We start from the raw sequence: 15,089 nt of genomic DNA, 5'->3' as shown, positions 1-15,089 counted from the left end.
CAGAGGCCCCACCCCAGTAACATGGGATGGATCATGGGGGAGAACGTGGGGCACGAGGAGTCACGTGGGGTCATGTGAGGAGGTCATGTGCCCCTCCCCCCACCTTTTAGCCAGAGTAGTGTGAAGTAGATGGTTGATAGATACAGTACTGAATGAATTGTAATGAATTCTACTTGTACTACTGTATCTACCAACCACCTTCGAAATTGGCATGCAGAGATCACTAACTGGTTCTTATGGTCGTCACATTCCCAACTGTCTCATTGTCCTAATGATCTAACCCCTATCCCCACAGCCAGTTTTTCTGTCAAGTTTAACATTCCCAGGAGTGATGTCATCAGTGTATGAAGAAGCATCAGCCTCCTTATACCAGTTAGAAGGTATGCCCTAGCTGTGGGTGGGATTCCTCCATTCTACCTGTGTGCCCTTGCAGCATGGGCCTGGCTTCCTCCCCTTTCCCAACTTGTTAATTCTTTCTTTTCTGCTGAAAATTTTTAAAAAAAACCCTCTTGTTGTTAACCCCTAAGCTTTGCTACACAATGTACTATAGCACGTGCTACCCCATCTCACATTTGCAATGAATTGATAAGGGTTCCTAACAGGAAAAACAAAAACAAAAGTCTCCCTCCATCAGCTAGGCTCCTAAATAAAGTGTCCAGATTTTCTAAAGGCCTGCACACCTAAACTTCCATTGATTTCATTTGTAATATTGTCTGAACGATTTTGGCATTTACCTGATGAGACTAAGAGACCTAAGTCTTCTGGCCCTGCTTAACTGGGTGGTGGTACCCCTTTAATTTCTGTGCAAGATCAACTGCACTCCCCAGAGCACGAGTACCATTCCCAGTTAGCACCACCTGGGCTGCAAGTGACTCCAAATTTTCTATGGAGGTGGTGTCCCTACCCCCATTCCCCCTACTGATCAGTGGAGCTGGGTAGCTATAGCCGGGCATGCATGCTGCATCCTATAAGTGATGGTACAATGGGTGTCAAAGAGCTCCAGGAAGCATTCTGCTTCACCAAGGCACAGTGCATCCTGACCACAGGTACTCTGCAACTTTTTCACTGTCGCGATACAGAACAGTCACTAACGCACATAGTCTGCTTCTGTTCTTCTGTAGGTATTTTATGTGAGTAGTATTACAGCTAGTAATTATACAAGTAAACAAGCTCTAGTTTACTTTTTAAGTTTTGGACTGGTACGAAAAAAGTGTGTGTAAACTTCAAAATTACTGGGGAACTTATAGAAGCCCAGTAGCGTATGGAACTGTCACTGTGCCAAATATAATCCTGCTATTTACTTTAAAAAGTCAGTGGACAAACCAGAACATTAATGGACGAAGAGAAACATTTACAACCTGGAAGGTTCTGTTTTGTGAGCTTAATACCATGGCTGTATTTGTAGGATCTCTGTTCAGCCATAGTCCAGTACAATCCCATTTAGCTAAAGGACAATATTTTTTACCGTAGTTGAGCTGAAGAACACAATGGTGTCTTTTATTGACCTACTTGGCAATGCTTACAATTCAGTTACATTTTGACAGAGTAAATGAAATCGAAACAAAAACAAGCAAATCAACACCCAGTACCAGGCCCCAGTCAACTGCAACATGAGGTATTCAGCAGGGTGAGCCTGCTTTCTTTCTGGTACTAAGGATGCTATCACAACAGAGCTGCTTGAGTAAATGGAACAAGAGGTGATTTCTTGGCATTATAAAGGAAAATAATGACCCTAGTGATAGTTACTAAATAAAAAAGTACATCAGCTAGGAAGCAAAATGCTCAGCAAACAAAGGAAAACAAGCATTAGCATTCCTTTTTTGTGCTGAAAATAAATTTCACTGTCATTGCTCTTATTCCACTTACATATTTGTTGTATTTTATTCTAGCGATGTGTGTGTGTGTGTGTGTGTGTGTGTATATATATGTGAAGGGAACATAGATGGAGATCACTGTGTTTTTTGGATATTATTTCAAATTCAAATAAAAGCTTGAAAAACCCCCAAGACCTCCCCTTTCGTTTAGCCCTGCAATCCTCTTTAATAACAAAAAGAATTTTCAAGTTTTTTTTCTTCTCTTCTCTGTTCAAACCCTGAACAAAATATCCCTTTCCCTGAACAAACAGCAGGAAGCTTGGTTCCCTTATTTACTTTGTACAGTATAATACACCTATCCCTCCCCATTATTTTCTCCATAAGAAAAATCTCTTCACATTTAGTCAATTTTAGAAGGGAAAACAGTAACAAGAAAACTGTAGCATACAAGTTGGGGAGGGGTCACTTATGCAGTCTTTCCTGAATTAATAAAAGTGTTGCCTGAGTAAGACATACAAGATTAGGCCCAAATGTATTAGTGGTAAAACCCATTTGATGTTGGAACAGTTTCTCAGAGGAAGTAGGGGAAACAATCACTCTGGCACTATTTTTTTTTTCCAATTTCCTTTATACATTTCACTTGGTATAGTCACTTGCAAAAAAATAGGAAAATGTGACTGCAAAACCACAGTAACTGTCAGGAGAGGAGGCAGCTCAGGCTGAGACAAATAACTTCTGAAAAATGATTGGATTGCAAGTTGATGTCCCTTTAAAATTAGAGTGGAACGAGAACTAGGTAAACGGCTATAGGGAATAACGCTTAAAAGCTGTGTGAGGCCAGACCAGCTTGAACCGAGTTTTCAAAAGGCCACTAAAGCCCCAATCCTGCGCAAAAGCGTGTGTATTCCTTTCCTGATTAGAGTAGTCCTGTGTGTTTGCGGGATCGGGGCCTGAATTTGCAACCTCCAGCGGGACGGCACTCTGCATGCTGTCTCCACAAACTGCACACGTGAGGTACCGGTGTGTGTATGTAAGTGTAATGTGTTCCAGGAGCCATCGCCCCCCGAAGACACGCTTGTGGCATGCAAATGCGGAGGCCGCCACTTTGCAAATGTGCTCCTGAGCAGAGCAGCTCTGTGGCCCTCCGGCATCTTCCCTCAAAGCAGGCAGGGCGCAGGGCAGACGCGGCACAAGGAGGGCGAGGGCAGCAAGTGGGAGCCCCCCTCCTGTTGCTGGCTGCTGTTGTCATGGTTGCTTCTTTGCAGCCGGTTCCTACTCCTACTTCTGCGGGGCTCGGCTTAAGAACGTCTGGTCGCTGGGAGGGGGAGAGAAGGGGGAGGGGGCGGCTCGCCGTCTAGCGGCCTGATGGTTGGGCAGGATTAAGTTTCATGGTAGCCTCTGCGTGTTTATCCTGCACCTCCTCTCCGGGCCGTTACTTGGGGGCGGGGGGCAGGAAGGTCTGCAGAGCCAGCAGACGAGGGCTGCAAGTGCTCTTCTCCCCCCCCCCTCCCATCCCCCGGCTCGGCTGCGGGGTGCCTGGAGCAGCAAGCCGGGTAAGCTGAGCGCGGCGGGGCGGGGCGGCGGCGAGCCCGGGGGGTGCCCCGGAGGGTAGCGCTCGCTCCGCCCGGGGAACGTTCGGTGGGCGCCGAGGGAGAGGCGCCTGGGTGTCTTTGCCCCGGGGGGGGGGCTCTGCCTTTGTCTCCCTCGCCCCCCCCGGCTGCCCCTTTCGGTGTAACTGTAAAAGGATGCGGGTGGGGGGAGGGGTTCGGGCATGTTCCCCTCTCACCCCAAAGACGGGATTTAGCTATAACACCCTCCCCCCCCTTAAAGTTTCCTGGGGGGGGGCGCTGGGGTTGTGGCCCCCGGGTGCTACTAGGAGGAGGGGAGGGCGCCACAAGGCCTTGCGCCGAACAGGGGAAGCCGCTGCTGGTGGGCTGAGCCTGTTGCTTCTTCCTTGGGCTTTCGGGCGGGTGGCTGGCGTGCAGCGCCCGTGCAAGGCTGCCGCCGCGGGGCACGCTCGCCGGCTGGCGCTTGCTAGACCCGGGGCTGTCGGAAAGCGCGGGGGAGGAGCGGGGAGAACTGGGGAAAGATGCTCTACCGCGGATGTTTACTCGGCTTGGCTCTTAAGGGCGCGTCCCTGGAGGCGGCGAAGGGAGACTGGTCACTGCTGCTCCATCGCCGGCCTGGGCCAGGAGAGATCCTGCTGTAAACAAAAAGCCACGTCTCCGCCGGGTATTGCAAGTAGCTTCTGGCGTGGGCATTTTGTAACCCCCGAGCGGACCGGAGCCCCCCCCCACCCCTCCACCCAGCTCGCCTCGTGGGCTCTGCACGCACAAACCCTATTTTTATTTTGGTGTTTTGCAAACGATCTTGTGTTACTCAGCTCTCCCCGCCTCCCCCATGCCCCCTCATTCAACAGGATAAAGTCTGAGCTCCAATTTAAGGGTGTCAATGAACATATTGCACTCCTAATTTCCTGGAGTAGACAGAAAGGTGAGAATGCAGGTTATGAGGAGCATCCCCCATCCACACCATCAGTCCTACAGAATTTGCACGGTGCTCTTGGTCTGCTGGGAAGAAGAATTGCACGTGTGGTGAATCTGAAAAACCTTTTGCTTTGAGTTGTAGTGAGTGGATGAACCTAGGAATGCACAAATCCTTCCCCAAATTCTTGTGATTATTTGTCTTTGAACCACTTGGCTAAAAAAGAAAACCCTTCTCCACCCCATATTCCCCAGATTAGTGCCTGCAGGCAGAATGTTTGTATGAGAGACTCCATAAAAGTTGAAGCTGAAGAACTTGATGGAGCTGCAAATAAGAATGCAAAGCTATTTGTAGCCTATCTTGTGATAAATAAACTACATTTGGTGTTGGGAAATCGTGATGACTCTGCGTTCACAATTTCACTGCAATTTCAGGAATTCTGATCTTGAAAAAATATTTCTTTGAATCAACATATTTAGACATTTTTCCAGCAGAGTACAAACAAGGGCCAGTCTCTGCCCACAGGTGGTCATGTTTGCCCTGTGGGAATTGTGCAAAGTATCAGAGGGTAGAATTTGGCCTTGTGTCTGGATAACTTTATTTTATTTATTATGTTTACTTAGGTTTATATGCTTTTAAACACTTGAGAAGATTAAACTGATTACATAGGTGTGGCATAAGTTATAATACTTTTTGAGGGAAAGGTAACGTTGTTTGCACTCTGTTTCATATTTACATTTCATGAGATGGATGCATTAGTTTCTGACTGGTGTTGTGATGTATTTACCCTCCAGTTTTAAAAACGGTACCTCATACAGCACTAGTATGTTTGCCCCATATCACCTGCTGCCAGTTGAAAAGAAAATGTTAGTTTTGCTGGAATTTCTTATAAAGTAAGAGGAATGTGAGGGAGAAGAATAGCAATCCCTTCCGTGAAGTTTTGCTTGAGCACCGATTGCTAATTAGGGTCCATTATTATTATTTATTTGTATTACCTGGGGTCCTTAGTCATGGACCAAGACCCCAAGTTGCTAGATGCTGTACAAAGAGAATAAAAAGACAACCCGTGCCCTGGAGATATTACAATCTAAGTAGTATCTGTAAGGGTCCAATCCTGCTCCCACTGAAATCAGCGTTAAAATGTCCATTGATATAATTTTTAGCAGGACAAGACCCATTGCATTACTATAAAAGTGGCAAAGAGTCCTGTGGCACCTTATAGACTAACAGAGGTATTGGAGTATAAACTTTTGTGGGTGAATACCCACTTCACTCACTTCTCAAATGGACAACTTGTGGCCGGGGGGGGGGGGGGGGGGGGAGGAGGAATCAAAACTAAAAAAGAAAAAGTGGGGGAATGTTACTTTAGAATAATGATTTGCTTTGCATTTGAAAACAAGAATGGGTACAAGAGAAAAATTAGTGTAGTTTTTAAATATTTAATTAAACAAATACTGTATTTTAGAAAATGAGCTTCCGCTTCCTATTTAGCTTCAGCATTAATGTATTTGTCATTAAATGTCTGAGTTTGCGTATTATATGTCCTGAAAACTTTCCTGATTAGCCGACAATTTATGTGAAGGGAAATGGGGGGAAAAAAGTCAGTCACTTAAGAGAAAAAAAACATTTGTTAGCAAGATAGAGAAAACTATGCAATTTGTAGAGTTTTAGTTTAATGTGCCTAAGAAAATAAAATTATGAAATAATTCAAACTGTACAGACATATTCTGTTAGAGTTAAAATATATTTATTTGGAGAATTAGATATCCAGTGTGTGTGACTGTCATTTTTATTTTACAGCTGTCTGGGATAGTTGATGTTAAGTTTCTATAGCTGCCATGCTTATTTTTGTATGGAAGAGTGGTTCAAAATGCATACTAGAGTAGTTATATAATGAAAGCGACTAATTTATATGATAGCCCAGGCATGGTCAGATAATAAATACCATAGAAAGATATTTTCAAAGAGTTTACTTCTTTTCTTTCAGCATCCCAGTTTTATTTAGAGAGAGGAAAAAATGCACCTACAGCTACCTACCTACTTTGGTCTTCCTACATGGATTTTTTCCCTTGCTGATTATCCATTTTGGTACCGTGCTAATGCTTTTCCTTTTTGCTAGCAGAGAAATGTGCCTATAATCAGTTACTTATGTCACTGGCTTTTATGAATATGCTCCCAGAACCTTATACTCCAGCCTACTATTGAGAAGATTTTTTGTCTGAATACATTCTTCCTCCTTTGGTATAAAATCTGCCCTAGGCCATCTAATTGATATCAGCATGAGGAAACAAGAAAAAGCTTTGCTTTAATGCTAGTACATGCCCCTTATTTTTTTTCCTGGTTTTGTGTGTCTTTGAAATCCACAGAACACAGTTCAATGAAACTTTTTACAGCTTATCAATTTATAGACCAGTTTCAATATTTTATTGTAGAATAAATCTCCTCACACACAGGCCACATTTTAATAATCAGATTTAAAACCATCTGAAGGCTTTCAGGATCATCCAGTTCATGCTCCAAAGAAGTAAAATACAAAATACAGTTGTTACCCAATAGATTATGATTTCTGTGAAATTCACAAGAGTTCAATAAATCAGCTGCTTAAGTGACTTTTACGAGCATCCTACTGAGGTACCTGAAGTCCGCAGGCTACCATGTTTAATGAATATGACCTCATTAATTTAATATTCATAGCAATGATATTTTTATTTCACTCATTGGGTCTCCTACCCAGATCATATTGTAATATTTAATTTTGTTCCTTTTGTACATGTCTGTACATTTATGTGTAAATATGTGCCCTCCACTATCTTGGAAAGAAGATTTGGGGCTCTTTTGGCTGGTAGTTGAGAAATAATTGGCCCAAAAAGAATTAAGGTGATAAGTTGGTGGAATTCTCATTGTTATTTGGAGCAGGTCTTTCCATTGAAAACATTAACATAGTCAGAGGAAACCTGTTACATATTCTAATATGGCACTGGAAAAATATGCTGAATTTAATAGTCTTTTAGTACAGAAAACATTGTTTTATATTTTCATGTCCTTCAGTTGTAAGAAAAACACTGAATCTTTGAGAGACCTTTTTTTGAACTGTTGCTTACTATTACTTACTGTTTTTGAACTGTTGCTTACTATGCTGGGAACTATTTAATGTCCTGTAAAATATGTAGATGTTTTAGGAGTCCTAGAGGAAATGGTTCAATTTATAAATGTTTAAGAGTGTAAACATGTTTGGATTTGAAATACTAATGACCAAAGTATATTTGTTGAAAAGCTTTCCTTGTTTTACATCTTGTGGTTAGCTTTATAATTGGTTGAAGTGACACAGATATGTACTGTAATTCCATCCACGTAATTAAGTTTGCATTTCATATAGATGCTATTTTTAAAAAGTAGTTTACCAAAATATAATGTAATTTCCTTATGAAAAATTCAGTTTGCCTAATAGATTTCCATTTTATAATGCTGCTTGCAGTTAATAGTAGTTAAAATAATTCTGAATAAATGGAATCAGGTGCATTTGTCAGTAGGGGAAAAAAAACCTTAAATGTGTTTAAAATTTTGAATCACACTAAAAATATACTTAATTAAAAATTACGTGTTAGTAAATAGAGTACTTGAATGTTCTTGTGTCTTATCACAGAACAGACTGTAATATTAAGAACAGGTGTATAGATAACTTTTTCATACAGTGTTGTGGTAAGTTCCAGTTGAACAGCAATATGATTTATACGAAAGTGTTAACAAAATAAAACTTATAAAAATAAACTAAATAAAACTAGAAGCTAACTTAAATATTAAAATTATTTTTCATCCATCCCTCAAAATATTTAACATGACTTTTAGCAAAAGTCAAACATATTTTTATTCACTGTCATAATTAATATATGCTCAATGTATTCTCTTTTATTTTGTGCATCTTTTTTCATCTTGGTTCATACAAAATTCTGATAAATTTTCAGAGATTGGGAATAAAGCTTTTCATATTGAATTATATACAGTCTTAATATGACCTACAGTGGTTTGTGAACTGTCAATTTTTTAAATACTTAATTGCTTTTTTACTTTAAGGGTCTCAAAATCCTCTTTTATTGGTGTAACTTCTAAAATTTAGATTTCAGGCTTCTTGGGCCTGTCAGTTACATACTTTAGTCAAGAGAAATTTGCTTGGTTCATGAACTGTGTAGACAGAGCAAATTGCTTTTACTTGTATTAAATCAGTCCTCCTCCCATCATGCAGAAGGGTGTGCTCTAGACTCTACTGGCTGAGGGAAGACGTGGTTAATCTCAATCTGGAACATGGATGTCCTGTCAGTAAAGCTCCTTTCTTGTGCCTTCCCCTCTTTATATCGCTCCTCTGTTTCTTCTTACCTCCCTTGTCTTGCTGTTCCCCATTTATCCGTTGCCATTCCCAAGTCGCTCCAAGCACCACCAGCAGAAGGTTGTGATTTGTGCACAGCATTTACTGAGCACAGTAAAAGTAATACAGTCTGTGCAATTCTTGTTTGTTTCACTCAACTTTTGTAGGTTTCAGAGTAACAGCCCTGTTAGTCTGTATTCGCAAAAAGAAAAGGAGTACTTGTGGCACCTTAGAGACTAACCAATTTATTAGAGCATAAGCTTTCGTGAGCTACAGGCATCTGAGGAAGTGAGCTGTAGCTCACGAAAGCTTATGCTCTAATAAATTGGTTAGTCTCTAAGGTGCCACAAGTACTCCTCAACTTTTGTAGGCACTCCTAGAAATGCACTTCAGGCAGTTGCATAGCCATGATTCTCCATGGAGGTGAAAGTAAGAATATAGCAGGGTTCTGTGGGAAAAGTGGGATTTTCTTTATCCTGTGCCCAAATTAACCTACCTATATACCTTAGAAACAGAGTAACATGATCAAAGCAAAACAACATTTGTATGCCTTGTGGGAGCCCAGAGTTCAATGTTTGCCTCCCCCTCTGGGGTTGCAGCCAGTGGTGGCAGTGAGGCTAGGTGACAACAAGCTTACCTTTGGAGATTGCAAGCTGTAGTGGCAGGGAGACTTGGCAGTATATAGTAGCGTCCCCTACTTGTGGATTGCAGTTTGTACTCAAAAAGAAAAGGAGTACTTGTGGCACCTTAGAGACTAACCAATTTATTTGAGCATGAGCTTTCGTGAGTTACAGCTCACTTCATCGGATGCATACCGTGGAAACTGCAGCAGACTTTATATACAAACAGAGAATATGAAACAATACCTCCTCCCACCCCACTGTCCTGCTGGTAATAGCTTATTATAGGTGGGAGGAGGTATTGTTTCATATTCTCTGTGTGTATATAAAGTCTGCTGCAGTTTCCACGGTATGCATCCGATGAAGTGAGCTGTAGCTCACGAAAGCTCATGCTCAAATAAATTGGTTAGTCTCTAAGGTGCCACAAGTACTCCTTTTCTTTTTGCGAATACAGACTAACACGGCTGTTACTCTGAAACCAGTTTGTACTCAGTGACACTGACGACGACCACAAGATGGCAGCCAGACAACAGGGGCGGGGAGGAGGACAGGATGAAAAAAGGCGTGCTAAGCAGGCCAAATTCAAGTGTAAATGTAGATCGAACATTTGGAAATGTTGGCCTTAGTATATATAAAATGTGTGTCCTGAATATTCTTTTTGTTTAATTGAAGCAGATTTCTGTTTTAGTCTCTAAGCCTTATAGCCAACATTTGGGCCTGGATATCCGTCTTAATACAGGCATTTCTGCTCTATTCTGAAAATGCTACCAGTACAGTAATGGCTGTAGGATAAAGCCTATTACAGTGCTTTCTATCTTCGGCATTGCGTGTTTGCTAATCCAGCGCTATAAGCATTAGTTTCCAAGGTATTTATCTTAAAAAGGATTTGTGAAATACTGGATAGAGTACCAATCAATGAAGCAGGATGAAGCGCTCTCTTGGAAATTATATAATCAAACATAAAAGAACTCATTAGATGTGGGCCAGTTTTTCTTTTCGGTGAAGCTTTTGATGGTTGCGTGAAATGGTTTCACTGCTGTAGTTAAAGGGGTACTGTCAACATAAAACTCACGGCTAGATTCAAGAAGGCCCTACTCCTGCGCCCGTTGATGTCAGTGGTGCAGGATCAGGTACTAAGCGTTCAAAGCTGCAACATGCTGAACACTTATTGCCAATCACTCTGCAGAATTGGCCCTAAAGTTGAAATAAGGAGGTGTAAATTACATTCTCCTGGTCCAACAAAGGAGGATTCAACCCAGAGGAGAGGAAGTGCACTGCTGCTGCTGCCTCCCTTTGAGATTATTCTAGGGGGACCGGCTTTAACTTCTATGTCTAGGATGTTGGAGGTAACCTCTCTAGGAGATTGGTGGATGGGAGGCCCTGAATTTGCCCTCACCAAGCCTCTTTCTAGCCAGTATCACCTACATTTTGTTGCTGTTTTGGTCCCGTGTTGTCCTTCCCCAGCAGAAGGGAAAAGGTGCTGCCACTTTTGCCACCTCCATGTCCTTCCAGTAGCCTGTGTGAATTTAACCTCATATTTAAATAATCCTGATGATTATCATTGCCTCTGCTGCTTTAGTGATAACTGAATGATTATTAAATCATTGCTTAAATAATAACTTAAAATGGTGAGTGTCCAGTTCACTTTTTATTGGCTTGTACAATGATAACAGAGGGCAGTTTCACTTCTCTTTCCAGTTATTGAGGGAATCTAGACCCTGCCACTTAGTTCTAATGCCTAATTTTGTTGTCTTGTCACCATCACAACCCATGACTGCTGTTTTTTCTGCAATGTTCTAAATTTTTTTACCTCATCCTCCCATTCACCCCACCCCGTTTATTTGTTTTGTCCACCTTTTCTGTCACATCAGACAGTAAGCTACCTGGGGCAGGGGTTGTCCACTGATTAATCTCTTCAGTGCCTAGCATAGTGGGGCCCTGACCCTTGGTTAGGGCTTATAAGTGTTAGCCTAATAAAAAAGACAACAACATTAAATACTGCAGGCTCCAGTGGTGGAGATTATAAGGCCAGGATTTTCTAAAGCATTTCTACTCAGCATTGGCTTAACTCTGCTCCCCATGAAATCAGAGGGAGTCTTATCATTGGCTGAAGTGGGAGCACTGAAAGCTTTTAAACATTTCACCTGAAAGATCTTGTTGTTTGATAATTTAGCAATCAGACATAGATAACATAATTGTATAACACCCCAACACCTTCCTTATTAATCCAGCCAACGATAACACACAAATGACCTGTTAACATTACAGCAACAGGTGTCCAATTAACATGGCTATAATTGTGCATATTAGCATCGGCAATACTGATGAAGTTGGGGAAAAAAGTAGTTGTTAGAAATGATGACTTCAGCTCTAGCAGAAACAGAGTAGTAGAATCTATGTGAAGTTAAGATAGTAAACTCTTAGGGGCATGGACTGTGTTTTAATCAGATATGTCTGTAAAAAAACTGGATTGGCACCTCTAGGTGCTACTTTAATACAAATAACTAATCAGAGTAGCCATATTGAAAATGAGAAAATAAAAAAGAACATGCACCTTATTTTCAATCTTCTAAGAGTGTAATACAAACAATACACTGAATCCTGCCCTCAAATATACAGTTGTAAATTCAGCTATGCCTCCATATCTGAAGGTAGAATTTGTCCCAATGAGCAGAGAGTAAAATACCAGAAAACTATTAAAATAAGACTTTTTTTTTTTTAACGAGCCAAGAGCTTTTGTTGTAACTGCTCATGGTGTTTGTGTGGTTAAATACAGAGCTCGGCCAAGGCATAGTAATGAAAGCTGTTATGATTGAGAAGCTGCTGATTGCTCTGCTTCAGTCCTGGTCAGATTACTGACATAACCAACCAACAAAAGAACACAGTAGGCTTTTATTTCAGTGTTGGGATCAGTTAATGAGAGACCCTTACTGAAATACAGAAATACCAAATTAAAGTAAATAATTGGTTTGCTGACAAAGTGACCGCTATATAGCAAGTATCCAGAACTTAAAAGATCATATAAACAGCAAACTCTAAAAGAGACTATAGCATGACAGAACATAACAATATACTAATGAGACAAAGTATCTGGAACCTAACATTTTAAATTTTATCTCGCCTACCTGCTCCACCCCCCCGAATAAATAAAACAAAACACAAGCTCCTCATCTTGTGTGTATCAGCTTCGCATATCAATACATCTATAAAGAACAATCTGCTTCTCATCCATTAACATACTCATCTTTCAACATGCACAATTACAGGAGTGTTCCCATATCAGTTCGTCCACCTCTCACTCATCAATACTTTTTGTTCTATCTCGAAGAGAATTCACTCACAGGAGGGTCACCTTAATTTAGGCAGAATTTATTGGAGAGCTGATATAAGAGCTCCTGGCAAGTGGAGTCATTCTGACCAACCTTAAATGTTCATGGACTGTTCTAGTGTACAGCAGCTTTAGGATTGTGGACACCTTTTCGTGTCCCTCCTGAGCTGGGCTATCTGCTCTTCTGCTGCACATGAGGAATTGGGACTTACTCTCTACTTGTTTTCAAAATGGGGCTTGGCTGGGCTTGAAGGAAACATAATTGGTATGAATGGATTACAATGGCGAGAGAACTGCAGACTTGTCCATCAAATTACAGAAACCTCTCTACGCCCAAATATGTGCTTTGAATAAAGGATTTGATTTGATAAATTTAGGTATGTGCGTATCTGGCAAGAAAGGTAACTGGACAGACTGATTTGAGGAATCTAGTTCCTCTTCAATATTTAAAGCCACCTAATCTATCCACTCTCTTATAAAATATAGCTATATGCAATATTATGGAAGCTGATCCAGGGAAACTGTGGCCTCCTTCAGTTTTAGACTTCTTGAGATCTGATAGGCATGTATGGGCATCGGCTCTGCCAGATGACATGAGAGAACGAATTCAATAGTGCGTGTAGTGTCCGTTACTGCTCTGTGTGTCAGTGTAGTGTGGGTTATGAAATAAGGTTACTTTTCATTCAGTCACTTGGAGAATCTGAATTCCAAGCTTGATCTGAAGTGGTGAATTGTCATGAAAAAGACAATTCTACTAACTGTGAATCATTGAAAGCATCCAAAAATAAAATGGTGTGAAATGTTAAGACTTGTTGGAACTAAAGAGATGTTTACACTTAAACTGTATTTAAACCCACTAGATTTTGGGTTTCTCTACTAACTCAAAACACAGTCCAGGTTTATCAGCCACTTTCCATTGTTCATGACTTGTTCAAATGAATCTGGGCAGGTAGACCTTTACTCGGTTTCTATGTAGGGAGGGATTCCCCTTACATTCTTATTCTTTCCAAACTGCATAATTAATTGCCCTGTGGGGTTGTTCTCCTGTTCCTGCCCCCATGCCTTCATCTGTGCCCCACCACATAGAATTCTTAAATGACTAGGTTCACCATGTCTCCTACCTTGACAATTGACAATACTCTTCTTTTCTTGACAATACTCTTCTTCTAAACACCTATAGACCACGGTTCTTTACACATTGATGTGTTAACCAGATTTAAGTTAAGATACAATATATTTCATATATATCACATAGGAACATAATATTGTTACAGAAACAGAGGTAATATCCATGTGATAGATACATTTTATCATGTACTTGCCCGCACTCTGCCCACTAATCCACCTTCCCAGCACCCAAATGCTCCAGACTTTTGAGCAACTTCAGAAACGCATCATAATTAAATGAAAATATCGAAAAAATGTTTCCTCCACATATGGAATTCCTCCCCCCTCTCCACCCAAATCTCTGCTGCAAATAAAATTGCATCTGTCTGAGAGTCAAGATGGCAAAATTCAATCCTGGACCAGTGATGGATTTAAAATCCAATGTCTCTTGGTACTGTAGAGCTTGAGATGGGAGTTATCCTATTCTAGTCCTGCAGGGCTGCAAGGTATTACATTTTAAACATAGCTTTTCTATTTTTTAAAAAAATCTATGTAAGGTAATTTTATGAATTTTCTGTGGCTCCTTCTGAGATCTTGTACAGTTGGCTTCATGGTAAGTGAAGCTCCTGACTTTTCAGGTGGATGGATTTAAAAAAAAATAGACCCAATAATAATTTTTAAATCTTCCTAAAACGTTTGTAAAATAGTCTGTAAGTATATCACACATACAAAAGATGTGCTGGTATAATGTTGGATAAAGGTTTTAATGGAAGTAATTTTGGATGACATGCATAGCTTACATGTGGCTTCACTACTCATGAGTAATTGAGACATCTCAAACTTGTGCTGATAAAGACGTTCACACCAGCATGTATTCAGTATAAGCACACAACAATCATGGAACTAACAAGATACATCCTAGTCTTTACCTTTCCATCCCTTTGGTTTTTTTGTTCTATCCTATCTTCCATCCTTTGTTTGTACATTGTCAGTTTAGATTGTAACCTCTTGACTATGAAGTGCTATCAGATTTTTGATGCTGTGTAAATAATAAATAAAGATACTTATTGCATATATTCCTTTGAAATTCATAGTTTTGCTTTGTTTTGATGCAAAACCATGGATTCTGACAGTTGGAACTCAAAACCTCAAAACATAAATTGTGCATGTAACATGTGGAAATTGATATTGCAAGAAGTATGTCACGTGCTCAAGCAAACAAAGCCATCAAGTTTTGTACAGTGTCACTTGGAAACTCATTCGGAAACTACTCTGAAACTTGGAAACTAACTTTACAACGTCTGGTTAAAATAGTAGACTACACCTTGCACATCAGTAGGCAAAAACACCATTGTTATGGAAATTTAGAAACATTA

The 15,089-nt window shown here is 40.7% G+C and overlaps 1 protein-coding gene across 17 annotated transcripts in view; it reads left to right on the top strand.

Moving 5' to 3' along the window:
- Positions 1 to 3,004: 3,004 nt before the first annotated feature.
- MPDZ (multiple PDZ domain crumbs cell polarity complex component) overlaps positions 3,005 to 15,089 on the top strand; it is a 134,249-nt gene continuing 122,164 nt past the window's right edge. For 8 of the 17 annotated variants that reach the window (XM_073345403.2, XM_073345411.2, XM_073345409.2 and 5 more), the window contains exon 1: positions 3,166 to 3,367. The gene's annotated coding sequence lies outside the window, so the exon portion shown is untranslated. Of the gene's footprint in view, positions 3,083 to 3,165; positions 3,368 to 4,287; positions 4,308 to 15,089 lie in introns of those variants that run through there. The other 9 variants (XM_073345400.2, XM_073345410.2, XM_073345406.2 and 6 more) reach the window with 3 other exon arrangements.

Source organism: Lepidochelys kempii, chromosome 5 (assembly GCF_965140285.1).
Source record: "Lepidochelys kempii isolate rLepKem1 chromosome 5, rLepKem1.hap1, whole genome shotgun sequence".
Classification (NCBI taxonomy): domain Eukaryota; kingdom Metazoa; phylum Chordata; order Testudines; family Cheloniidae; genus Lepidochelys; species Lepidochelys kempii.
The sequence above is the reverse complement of the archived record's forward strand: the minus strand, read 5'-3'. Positions and strand labels throughout refer to the sequence as shown.